At 37.6% G+C, this 12,931-nt stretch overlaps 1 protein-coding gene across 1 annotated transcript in view; it reads right to left on the bottom strand.

Moving 5' to 3' along the window:
• The window catches only part of LOC129002452 (longitudinals lacking protein, isoforms F/I/K/T-like), a 39,339-nt gene extending 27,625 nt beyond the window's left edge, over positions 1-11,714 (bottom strand). Inside the window, exon 1 of the mRNA XM_054430267.1 lies at positions 11,670-11,714. The gene's annotated coding sequence lies outside the window, so the exon portion shown is untranslated. The remainder of the gene's footprint in view (positions 1-11,669) is intronic.
• Positions 11,715-12,931: the final 1,217 nt, after the last annotated feature.

Below are 12,931 nucleotides of genomic sequence, written 5' to 3'. Positions count from 1 at the left end.
TTAGTGTAAATCCAATCAGGCAAATGGAATTCGCTTAGTCTGCAGGTTTGCTGCGGCGGGGGTATTATCATATACGTTATGATAAAACTCCCCCGTAGCAGCAAAAGCAAAACCAAACACTCATTAAATGTAATGTTATTTAGGGATGTCTAATTCATGAAAACTATTTTAGGTAAATCCAATCAGAAATATGAAATCCCACTGCAGGTTTGCTGCGGTGGGGTTTATTGTAATAATTTGACGTTTGATTATAGAGACAAGTCCCGACTTAATACCGGCTTTTATTTCTAAAAGTGTTATGGAGTCTCGTAACTGGCTTTTGTTCTTTGTTGGCAGTTAACAAAATTGACCCAGATTCAAATAATATATTTAGCGTTTCTCTAACAATATTATAGTAACTCTGTAACAATAAATAAATCATCAAAAAATGCGTAGCCTGTCCTATACCAGCTGAACACCAACTACTGTATATGCGATTTACAAAATTTATCTTATGTAGTAGTAGCCTGTGCTAATATTTTAAAATAGAGCAGTTCTCATGGTCGGCTCCGACGACTCTTCGTTGTCGGCATCGCAAATTTGTCAAAATCTTTTCGTCGTCGACAAAATCTCGTCGGCAACTCGAACCTTTGGGCGGGTCGCCCTCGTCGACTCATCGCTGTCGGCATCGCAAATTTGTCAAAATCTTTTCGTCGTCGACAAAATCTCGTCGGCAACTCGAACCTTTGGGCGGGTCGCCCTCGTCGACTCTTCGCTGTCGGCATCGCAAATTTGTCAAAATCTTTTCGTCGTCGACAAAATCTCGTCGGCAACTCGAACCTTTGGGCGGGTCGCCCTCGTCGACTCATCGCTGTCGGCATCGCAAATTTGTCATAAAATCTTTTCGTCGTCGACAAAATCTCGTCGGCAACTCGAACCTTTGGGCGGGTCGCCCTCGTCGACTCTTCGTTGTCGGCATCGCAAATTTGTCATAAAATCTTTTCGTCGTCGACAAAATCTCGTCGGCAACTCGAACCTTTGGGTGGGTCGCCCTCGTCGACTCTTCGTTGTCGGCATCGCAAATTTGTCAAAATATTTTCGTCGTCGACAAAATCTCGTCGGGAACTCGAACCTCTCCGCGGGTCGCCCTCGTCGACTCTTCGCTGTCGGAAACGTAGATTCTTCGCAAAACTTTTCTCGTCAACCAACGTCGGTCGTCGACTAGTTCTCGTCGGCGATTGCGAAATGCGAACTTTGGACGACCCGTCCTCGTCGACGCTTTGCTGTCGGCAACGTAGACTATCCGCTGTCGGCAACGTAGATTCTCCGTCGAGTAATTTTGGTCGACTCTCGTCGTTATCTCTATATAACTGACCCGTAGCGTAGACCTTTTCTCATTGTAAGAACTCTTGTGCATAAACAGCTCCTTCTGGTGGAACTTAGATTCAGGTAAGTCTTAGATCATATTATGTATCATATATGAAAAATAGAAAAATAGGGCTACTATATATAAATAAAGATTAAACATTAATAAACTTAGTACCCAAGTAAAATTATTTATTAAAATATTTACTGACTATAGTTTCGGCTCTAAGGCCATTTTCAAAGTAAACAAAAATCAAAATAAGATATGTAAATAAATAAATAACATATGATATTATAAAAATTTTCTAACTTGTAACATAATTTTGTCTTCATTGATTAATTTATATACTATATGATGTGTTGTACTTATTTTCATTAGTATTTTCTCAATTTTGCAATTGTTTCATATATTGGATTATTCAATTTTGGAATCATTGTATTTAAAATATTTGATTTGTTATTTTTATAGTTCATATAAATATTAATTTCTTCTTTTACATTCAATTTTTCTCTGTCTTTTTCAATTTCTAATATTGTTAAGTTTTCTTCGATCTTAGTAAACTTATGTTTGGATTTTAGTAAATGATCTGCAAAATTTGATTTCATTGATGTTTTGTTCTTCGATTTATACGCCTGTATATGTTCGTTGAATCTAACTTTAAAATTTCGATAGGTTTGACCAATGTAGTAGTTTTTATAATAGTTTTTTATAGTTAGAAAATTTTTATAATATCATATGTTATTTATTTATTTACATATCTTATTTTGATTTTTGTTTACTTTGAAAATGACCTTAGAGCCGAAACTATAGTCAGTAAATATTTTAATAAATAATTTTACTTGGGTACTAAGTTTATTACTGTTTAATCTTTATGTATCATATAATATACACTGAATAGTTATGGTTTATACCATAAAAAATAAATTTTGATTCATAGTAAATTATAATATTCGTAATATTAAGCAACCAGAGTAAAAATAAAAATAAAGAAGGGTCTACAATGCTTATAATGTTTTTCTGCATAATATATCATCCTAGTTTAAACAGTATAACCAACCATAACCAAATAAATATGTTTACTAAATGTGGATATGAGTTATCAATTTCATTAGCTATTTTTTTGCTAATTCAGACATGTAAACTTAACATACCAACAAAATTACCAAAAACATATTTCTACTAAATTTCACAATTTTGAACATGAAACATGACATTTTCTACTGAACTCATAGGCTACTTGTTTCAGTATATACCTATTTCATTAGGTTAGGAGTTTCATCATTAAAATCAGGGGCGTCATTTGGGGGTGGCAGGGCGGGCGAACGCCCCCCCCCCTGGATCCTGGGCTAGAGAAAAAAATATGCTGTACTAGCCAATATACGAATATTTTCTCCTGTCAAATCCTAAAAAGCACAGCAGACAAAAATCTGTATATTCTTTTACAGTAATTTGAAACAAAAATTATTATTGTTTTATTGTCTTAGATAGCACATTTTGAGTTTACATAAATTAGTTGTTTTGTTATTCAATTACTTTTTCTGTTTGGTGCTGTACGATAAACCACTTATTTCTAGTTTATATATATACATAAAAATTCAGATTTTTTAGAAGCATTGCTTTGTTATTTACTTTTATGAATTATTCAAGCATTAAAATTATACATGTGCATTCATTTTACGTAATTTATTTTGAACATTGTAGACTACCAATTTAATATAGTTAAATAGAACCTTCAACCTTTTGTACTTTTGTGTCAAATTATTTTATTGGTGATAAAATTTTATTTACTTTTAAGTTCTTAAATACATGTATTTTATTTAAAAACCAAAATAAACTGTTATAAACTATAGGCTATGAACAACCGTATTCATTGCTAAATGTTGTACAAGAGAAATTGGTCATGAATCTAATAACAAACATAATATTAATACATCATGGAACTATTGATCACGTTTCTTAGATGACTAACTTACCAACATAAAATTATTGTGTTTCTGTCTGTTGTCAATAATAGTTTCATTGTTTCATTAATTTTCTGCCTAAATTTTAAATAAATGTTACTCATATTTTTTTTATTTGAAGTGCTTTTACACAATTAAAATAGGCTTAAACCCCTCTTTTTTGTTTCAAAACTACTAAACTACGAATACCCCCCATGCCCACCGGTGTTTGCCCCTCCAAGGATTTGGTGAAATGACGCCACTGATTAAAGTATTATCCATCGTAATGTATCTTCAGTTGTGAATTTATTCATAGGCCTAAATCACTGCTCTACAGAGGAAAGGCCATTCTTCGTAACGGAAGTCGTCAATTGAAACTGATATTGTTCGATGTCGAAGTAACAGCATTGTTGCGGTGGACGAGTGTATCCATATAGCATGCATATAGCCACCTCTAGGTGGCTGTGGTGTATCACCGCGGTATCGCCGGTCGATGGGCGGGGGCGGGGGGAGGGGGGGGAGCTCCGTCGAGAGCATTGTTGAACTGGACGAGTCTATTTCGTGCGGGAAGGTTGAGTGAGGCTCTTTGAAAACCTATTATATGCAAAACAAAACGTGTACTGGTAAATTTTAATTTACGTTGGACTACCCTCTTGCTGACCTTCAAACAACCCCCTTCTCAATATGTAAACCACCTGCGGACTACCCTTCCTTTAAAGAACTAATATCTGATAAAAAAAAATAAAAAAATAGGTTGTAGTTGTACGCTTATTGGTTACGGAGGAAATAAAAAAATCCCACATTATTCTTAAGTAGTAAACTGTTGCAGTTTGCCTGTTTATGGATATATTTTGATCAAGCTTGTTACTTTTATTTAACTAAACTAATTAATCCTGATAAAAAACACTTTATTAGGTACCCTCCCAGTAGCAGCAAACCTAGTTAATGTTAAACCTAAAGCTATTTAAATAGAATTAATTAAAACTCATCAAAATGAGGCAAATGGAAATTCGCTTCGTCTGCAGGTTTGCTGCGGTGGGGGTATTTACTTTATGTGCCGGCTGCTATTTAAGACAGACTCGATCGTCGCGGTAGTGGTATTGATCGTTATTGCGGAAGCTGAGACAGACTTGTCGTGGTAGTGCGGGTTATTGCTCATTGTTGCGGCAGCTGAGACAAACTCATCGCGGTAGTTCGGGGTTTTCCTCATTGTTGCGGAAGCTGAGACAGACTCGTCGCGGTAGTTCGGGGTATTGGTCATTGTTGCGGCAGCTGAGACAGACTCGTCGCGCGGGGTATTGCTCATTGTTGCGGCAGCTGAGACAGACTCGTCGCGGTAGTACGGGGTTTTGCTCATTGTTGCGACTGCCAAGACAGACTCGTCGTGGTAGTGCGGGGTATTGCTCATTGTAGTGGCTGCTGAGACAGACTCATCGCTGTAGTGCGGGGTATTGCTCATTGTAGCGGCTGCTGAGACAGACTCGTCGCGGTAGTGCGGGGTATTGCTCATTGTTGCGGCTGCTGAGACAGACTCGTCGCGGTAGTGCGGGGTATTGCTCATTGTTGCGGAAGCTGAGACAGACTCGTCGCGGTAGTGCGGGGTATTGCTCATTGTTGCGGAAGCTGAGACAGACTCGTCGCGGTAGTGCGGGGTATTGCTGATTGTTGCGGAAGCTGAGACAGACTCGTCGCGGTAGTGCGGGGTTTTTCTCATTGTTGCGGAAGCTGAGACAGACTCGTCGCGGTAGTGCGGGTTATTGCTCATTGTTGCTGAAGCTGAGACAGACTCGTCGCGGTAGTGCGGGGTATTGCTCATTGTTGCGGCTGCTGAGACAGACTCGTCGCGGTAGTTCGGGGTATTGGTCATTGTTGCGGCTGCTGAGACAGACTCGTCGCGGTAGTGCGGGGTATTGCTCATTGTTGCGGAAGCTGAGACAGACTCGTCGCGGTAGTGAGGGGTATTGCTCATTGTTGCGGAAGCTGAGACAGACTCGTCGCGGTAGTGCGGGTTATTGCTCATTGTTGCGGCAGCTGAGACAAACTCATCGCGGTAGTTCGGGGTTTTCCTCATTGTTGCGGAAGCTGAGACAGACTCGTCGCGGTAGTGCGGGGTATTGCTCATTGTTGCGGCTGCTGAGACAGACTCGTCGCGGTAGTTCGGGGTATTGGTCATTGTTGCGGCTGCTGAGACAGACTCGTCGCGGTAGTGCGGGGTATTGCTCATTGTTGCGGAAGCTGAGACAGACTCGTCGCGGTAGTGAGGGGTATTGCTCATTGTTGCGGAAGCTGAGACAGACTCGTCGCGGTAGTGCGGGTTATTGCTCATTGTTGCGGCAGCTGAGACAAACTCATCGCGGTAGTTCGGGGTTTTCCTCATTGTTGCGGAAGCTGAGACAGACTCGTCGCGGTAGTTCGGGGTATTGGTCATTGTTGCGGCTGCTGAGACAGACTCGTCGCGGTAGTGCGGGGTATTGCTCATTGTTGCGGAAGCTGAGACAGACTCGTCGCGGTAGTGAGGGGTATTGCTCATTGTTGCGGAAGCTGAGACAGACTCGTCGCGGTAGTGCGGGGTATTGCTCATTGTTGCGGCAGCTGAGACAAACTCATCGCGGTAGTTCGGGGTTTTCCTCATTGTTGCGGAAGCTGAGACAGACTCGTCGCGGTAGTGCGTGGTTTTGCTCATTGTTGCGGCAGCTGAGACAAACTCATCGCGGTAGTTCGGGGTTTTCCTCATTGTTGCGGAAGCTGAGACAGACTCGTCGCGGTAGTGCGGGGTATTGCTCATTGTTGCGGAAGCTGAGACAGACTCGTCGCGGTAGTGAGGGGTATTGCTCATTGTTGCGGAAGCTGAGACAGACTCGTCGCGGTAGTGCGGGTTATTGCTCATTGTTGCGGCAGCTGAGACAAACTCATCGCGGTAGTTCGGGGTTTTCCTCATTGTTGCGGAAGCTGAGACAGACTCGTCGCGGTAGTGCGTGGTTTCGCTCATTGTTGGGACTGCTGAGACAAACTTGTCACAGTTGCGTCACGGTATTGCGGGGTTTCGATAATTGTGGTGGCTGATGATGAAAAATAGTTCATCACACGGACAATAGTGTCTTTTCAATCCTCGCTCATTTCCGACTTCGGTTTCGCCTCCTTCGTAAAACTTGGATTCGGTTTGAAAGGTTTTTTTTCGTCCTAGTGATGAAATATACTCTTCCTTTACCCGAGCAGTATCTTATAGATCGATTGATTAAAGCATTTAACGTGTCAAAAGTACTTTTTAGTTACAGTAAAGCTTGTAACGCTATATATTATATTATACAGGGTGTTTTTTTTTTAACTTGCTCCTCTATTTATGTAAAAACCGCAATAGATAATATGCAGTTTGCGGGAATCATCTATTGACGTAGGAGGCCCAATTGTTTTGAATTCAACGTTACATTAACATTCCCCCCTCTCCCCCTGCCCCCAACTTATTTTTTTAAATAGCAAGGAACCCATTGTGACATATCAAATGAAAGAGCACGAAAAGAGAAAATTTTTGGTGAAACAAATTGAATTTTTGAGATAATCCCCCCCTTTCTCCCTACCCATTAATTTTTTAAAATAGCAAAGTACCCCTTGTGACATATCAAATGAAAGAGCATGAAACAAGAAAATGTTTTGTGCCTCTGCGAATTGCCTTCTTGTCATGATAAAGAGTAAATTTAATTTAGGTTCTATTTATTAACCTCGCGTTGTAACAACTCAATTGATTCCAAAGCAGCATCACTGTACAAGGGGTGGAATCGGGCGTTATTCCTCCCACCCTTTATCGGGTTATCTCACCTCTCGTTGGTTCCTTCGTTCTATCCGTTCGTCCTTTTTATTGTCGTTCGTATAGTATTTGACCACTATTATTATGAAGTAAAGTGTTACTATGTTTAATATTCACAAACTAACGTAGGACTACGATTGTTCATAATACACAAAATAGTTAGTTTTTTGTATTAAATGTTGTAAACTTGTAGTGAGTTGAAAAAATGAATATTAACGTTTCGTGGCCCATGTATTTTTACAGAGTGTCGAAACTAACTGCACCTAGTTAATTTGTTGAAGATAATTTCAAAGACACGTAAATGTAAAGCTCCTAAAGCTTATTTTGTTGGTTATAGTTCATTTCTGTACATGTATTCATACATTGTTAAGAGGGGCAAGAGGTGTAGTGGTGTAGTCTGTGTGTGTGTATTTTTAGCGAATTATCCTATAGGAAAGTAGGTAATACCGTAGGTGGTACGGTAAGATCTAGGCCCGGGACCAATTTACTATTTTATTTTCTTGTAGTATAATGTGCTCGATGGTATTGAGCCGATTGTAATTTTCTTTCGATCACCTAAACATAAAGTGTTACCATATAAACAGTCCATAAGGTCCGTTTTGAATATTCGATGGTTCGTTATACACGCTATAGAGAAATACCCCCGCCACAGCAAACCTGCAGACTAAGCGAATTTCCATTTGCCTGATTGGATTTACACTAAAATGTCTCCTTAAAATATCACATTATTCACTATTTAAATATAATTAGTTTAACGAGTACTTAGTTTTGCTGCAACAGGGAGGGTAAAAAGTTTTTTTATGTCAATAGTTTAGTAAGATATGAATCCATTTTCCAAATGTGATGAAAATATGTTCATGAACAGTCAAACTTTAACAATTTACTTATTCTCCATAAAAATAACATAGGAATTTTAAATTTCTTTTTTTATTTCCTCCGTAACCATTATGCCCATTATATAACGCTTCAGTATACTAAATTATTAAGCTCTACAAAATGGTTTGGAAAGAAATTGCTCAATTTTATGTTTTTTGGGTCAAAATGGGAGAAACAAATTTTTACCCCATAATACCCCGTTCCCGTCACCATGATGTAGGCAACTTAGATACGTAGCTTGGATGCGAAATGCTTATGCTAGAGGAAGGGCTGATACAGTATCAGTTTTCTCACCGCATCCGCTGACGTCTTACCACTCTTATAAGTAAGACGTCAGCGGATGCGGTGAGAAAACTGATACTGTATCAGCCCTTCCTCTAGCATAAGCATTTCGCATCCAAGCTACGTATCTAAGTTGCCTACATCATGGTGACGGGAACGGGGTATTATGGGGTAAAAATTTGTTTCTCCCATTTTGACCCAAAAAACATAAAATTGAGCAATTTCTTTCCAAACCATTTTGTAGAGCTTAATAATTTAGTATACTGAAGCGTTATATAATGGGCATAATGGTTACGGAGGAAATAAAAAAAGAAATTTAAAATTCCTATGTTATTTTTATGGAGAATAAGTAAATTGTTAAAGTTTGACTGTTCATGAACATATTTTCATCACATTTGGAAAATGGATTCATATCTTACTAAACTATTGACATAAAAAAACTTTTTACCCTCCCTGTTGCAGCAAAACTAAGTACTCGTTAAACTAATTATATTTAAATAGTGAATAATGTGATATTTTAAGGAGACATTTTAGTGTAAATCCAATCAGGCAAATGGAAATTCGCTTAGTCTGCAGGTTTGCTGTGGCGGGGGTATTTCTCTATAGCGTGTATAACGAACCATCGAATATTCAAAACGGACCTTATGGACTGTTTATATGGTAACACTTTATGTTTAGGTGATCGAAAGAAAATTACAATCGGCTCAATACCATCGAGCACATTATACTACAAGAAAATAAAATAGTAAATTGGTCCCGGGCCTAGATCTTACCGTACCACCTACGGTATTACCTACTTTCCTATAGGATAATTCGCTAAAAATACACACACACAGACTACACCACTACACCTCTTGCCCCTCTTAACAATGTATGAATACATGTACAGAAATGAACTATAACCAACAAAATAAGCTTTAGGAGCTTTACATTTACGTGTCTTTGAAATTATCTTCAACAAATTAACTAGGTGCAGTTAGTTTCGACACTCTGTAAAAATACATGGGCCACGAAACGTTAATATTCATTTTTTCAACTCACTACAAGTTTACAACATTTAATACAAAAAACTAACTATTTTGTGTATTATGAACAATCGTAGTCCTACGTTAGTTTGTGAATATTAAACATAGTAACACTTTACTTCATAATAATAGTGGTCAAATACTATACGAACGACAATAAAAAGGACGAACGGATAGAACGAAGGAACCAACGAGAGGTGAGATAACCCGATAAAGGGTGGGAGGAATAACGCCCGATTCCACCCCTTGTACAGTGATGCTGCTTTGGAATCAATTGAGTTGTTACAACGCGAGGTTAATAAATAGAACCTAAATTAAATTTACTCTTTATCATGACAAGAAGGCAATTCGCAGAGGCACAAAACATTTTCTTGTTTCATGCTCTTTCATTTGATATGTCACAAGGGGTACTTTGCTATTTTAAAAAATTAATGGGTAGGGAGAAAGGGGGGGATTATCTCAAAAATTCAATTTGTTTCACCAAAAATTTTCTCTTTTCGTGCTCTTTCATTTGATATGTCACAATGGGTTCCTTGCTATTTAAAAAAATAAGTTGGGGGCAGGGGGAGAGGGGGGAATGTTAATGTAACGTTGAATTCAAAACAATTGGGCCTCCTACGTCAATAGATGATTCCCGCAAACTGCATATTATCTATTGCGGTTTTTACATAAATAGAGGAGCAAGTTAAAAAAAAAACACCCTGTATAATATAATATATAGCGTTACAAGCTTTACTGTAACTAAAAAGTACTTTTGACACGTTAAATGCTTTAATCAATCGATCACCCAGAAAGTTGTAGCTTGATAACTCCTGCTGGCAATCAAGAGGAGCCTGAAGATATGCCCATGTCTCTTCACAACCAAGTCGCTGCTTCAACCCCAAACCCCATTGGTGGCTTACCTCGTGGACCTTCGCCTACTCATAGCGAAGTATCGTCAATGGCAATAGAATACCCAGAAATTTGTAGCTTTATATCTCTTGCTGACCATCAAGAAGAGTCTGAAGATATTCATTTGCCTGCTCACAACCGAGTCATTGCTTCGCCTCCACACGTTGAGATAGATATAACCATAATCGTCGGTGCCGAAGTGGACTATGATATCCAGGATGAAAATCCCATACGCATCAGATTTCGAGTAAGTTAAACAATTTTTTTCTATCTTTACTTGTGAAGGTTAAATTTGACCATGCATGTTATTAAACAAAACCCTTTCTACATTTATTTGGGAGGCTATCAATTTATTGTACTGTATTTGAAAATCATTACTTGTAGCATATTTGATAAAATATAAAATGTAAAATAGATTAGTCAGTTGAATTTGATCAAACAACAAAATGCAGTTGAGGATAGTCAATTGTATTTGAGAAAGTCTTATATAGAATTGGAAAATCGTTAATTTAATTTCAGAGTGAGGGTTTTTCAATTAGATAAGTTGGCAATTAATAATTCAAAAAAATATCAATACAAAAATCAGCTGAACTTCAAGTTTCTCATTATCAAATCAGAAGTTCTCAAATACATTTCAACATTTCTTAAATAGAAAAATTACTGCTTCAAATTAAATTGATGCCTTATAAAATCGCTACCATCATATGGGTACCAAATAGGGTATTCAAAAAATATTATCAGGCAAGATAAAAGTTTACTTGAGCGTACTTTCGTTAAAACTGACTTCAGTTCTGAGAAAGCCTTGAAGGAACTGGTTTTCTACCACTCCTTATAACTTTAAAACTTGGCTCCAAGCCAAGAACAAACTTTCATGAAGGTAGCTCTGAAACTAACAAAGCCTGTCATCTCAAATTGGCTAAAGCTTCGATTTGAAAGCTTGGATTTGATTTTTTTGGGAAATTACGCAGGTCACTTACTATAACCTATGTGTGACTGTTGCAGACGTTGCAGAGGGTGACAGAAATGAATGAGCTCTCAACAAACGAGCTTCCCTAAACTGAAGAGCAGACCACACTAGTGCTGACAAATGACCGAAATATCGAAGTTGAGAAGAAAACCTTCCTACAACATTCGCTACCACTCACTAGGGCTGACATGCAATGCCGGAAAAACAAAATGTGGTTTTAGTGAGCATTGTATTTTTTTCAAAGTCTAGTTATCAGAGGTGCCCATCCCCCAAGGTCAGGTACGCAATGCCCTTCTCCCAATTTTGTACCGCCCCTTTTTGCAAAGGAATCAGCATCGCCTCCTGAAATCGCTGCAATATATTGACATCCCTCCCCGTGAAGACATTGGGCTGTTGCGAGGAACAAATTTTATGAATAGCAAAAGCTGTGCTGCAAGTGTTAATTAGATGTAAGCATTTTGCAAAAACCATGAGGGTTCTCATAAAAAAACATGATACATTTTTCCAAATACCTAGGAATGTCTTAGGCATATTCACTAACCTGAGTTCCTCTCCTTGGATGTCCTTGAAAGTTTCCAAAAGTAAATAATATTGTTTGGTCTACTATATTTACCTTTGCTTTGACATTTCAACTTCATACAGCTGATCCAAGCAAATATAAATAATAGTTAAGTAGGTTTATTTATGCTAAAACTTTGTGTCACAGATTATTTTTGGATTAGGCAATATAGTACATTCTCCGATGCGAAGCACGGGTACAACAGCTAGTTTAGAATAAAATCCCCTTAAAAATCCCCATCTCTGGGCACCACTGCTAGTTATCCAGACATTTATAATTGTAGTAAGGAATGTCATACCATCAAAATCACCATTCTACACTCATCCTTCACTCATATTTGGGTTAAAATACGCACCTATGTGGCGTCCCCATCTTAATAATGATTGATAATTGAAGATAATATCCTGTGTGCACTTTTTATTGGCTGTAGGCCTACTGTGTATACAAATTGTATTTACTATAGTAAGTTTTCAATTATTTGTATATTTTCAATTAAATAAATATGCTGTTTTACTTTTGAATGTTCTTATTAGATATCCATATTCTTGTTGGAATTTCTATATGTTAAAGGTATGTTTTGTCTATGATACTGATCAAAAAAACAGTAATGAGGTTAATTTATGTACAACATGTTTAGATATTTTGATTTTGTAATTTTGTATTATATTTTAAGGTAAATTTTAATCTCAAAAAGAGTGACGAACAACTTTTAAGTTAATATGTGTGAAGTGTGAGGTATTTTATTAATTATAATGCTTGTTAAAACACTCCAAATTTTTCCAACCACTTAAATTTACCCTAAAACAAAAACATTTTTCTAAGCTTTTAATTTCTGTTTAAATATAAGATAAAAATGAGTTTTTACATTAAATTTGAGAAGAATTATTATTAATTACTTAAACAAGAAATATTGGTTTGGTGGAAAGAGAATAAAAAGATGAGTGTTAAAACACATCAAACAACATATCCTAATAAAGGTGGTATAGTCGATTGATTGGAGTAACCAATGTACTGTATAAAATCTATGTTTTGCTCTGTTATCAACAAAGGTCACTGAGCTCATGGTAGCCATGTTGAGATAACCTTAACGATATCAGCAATTATTGTTTTAAGGTTACATTGAGACAGGCACATACGCATCACATTTTAATTTGAATACTTGAATGAGTGTATAATAAAGCAAGATGATTTTGTACATTGTTAAAACAAGCAAGATCAGCTGTTTCTATAGCCAGATGCATTTA

This window comes from Macrosteles quadrilineatus, unplaced genomic scaffold (assembly GCF_028750875.1).
Source record: "Macrosteles quadrilineatus isolate MER2022 unplaced genomic scaffold, UCM_ALF_1.0 Scaffold_9__3_contigs__length_116548681, whole genome shotgun sequence".
NCBI lineage: Eukaryota > Metazoa > Arthropoda > Insecta > Hemiptera > Cicadellidae > Macrosteles > Macrosteles quadrilineatus.
This window is presented reverse-complemented; position numbering and strand designations above follow the sequence as displayed.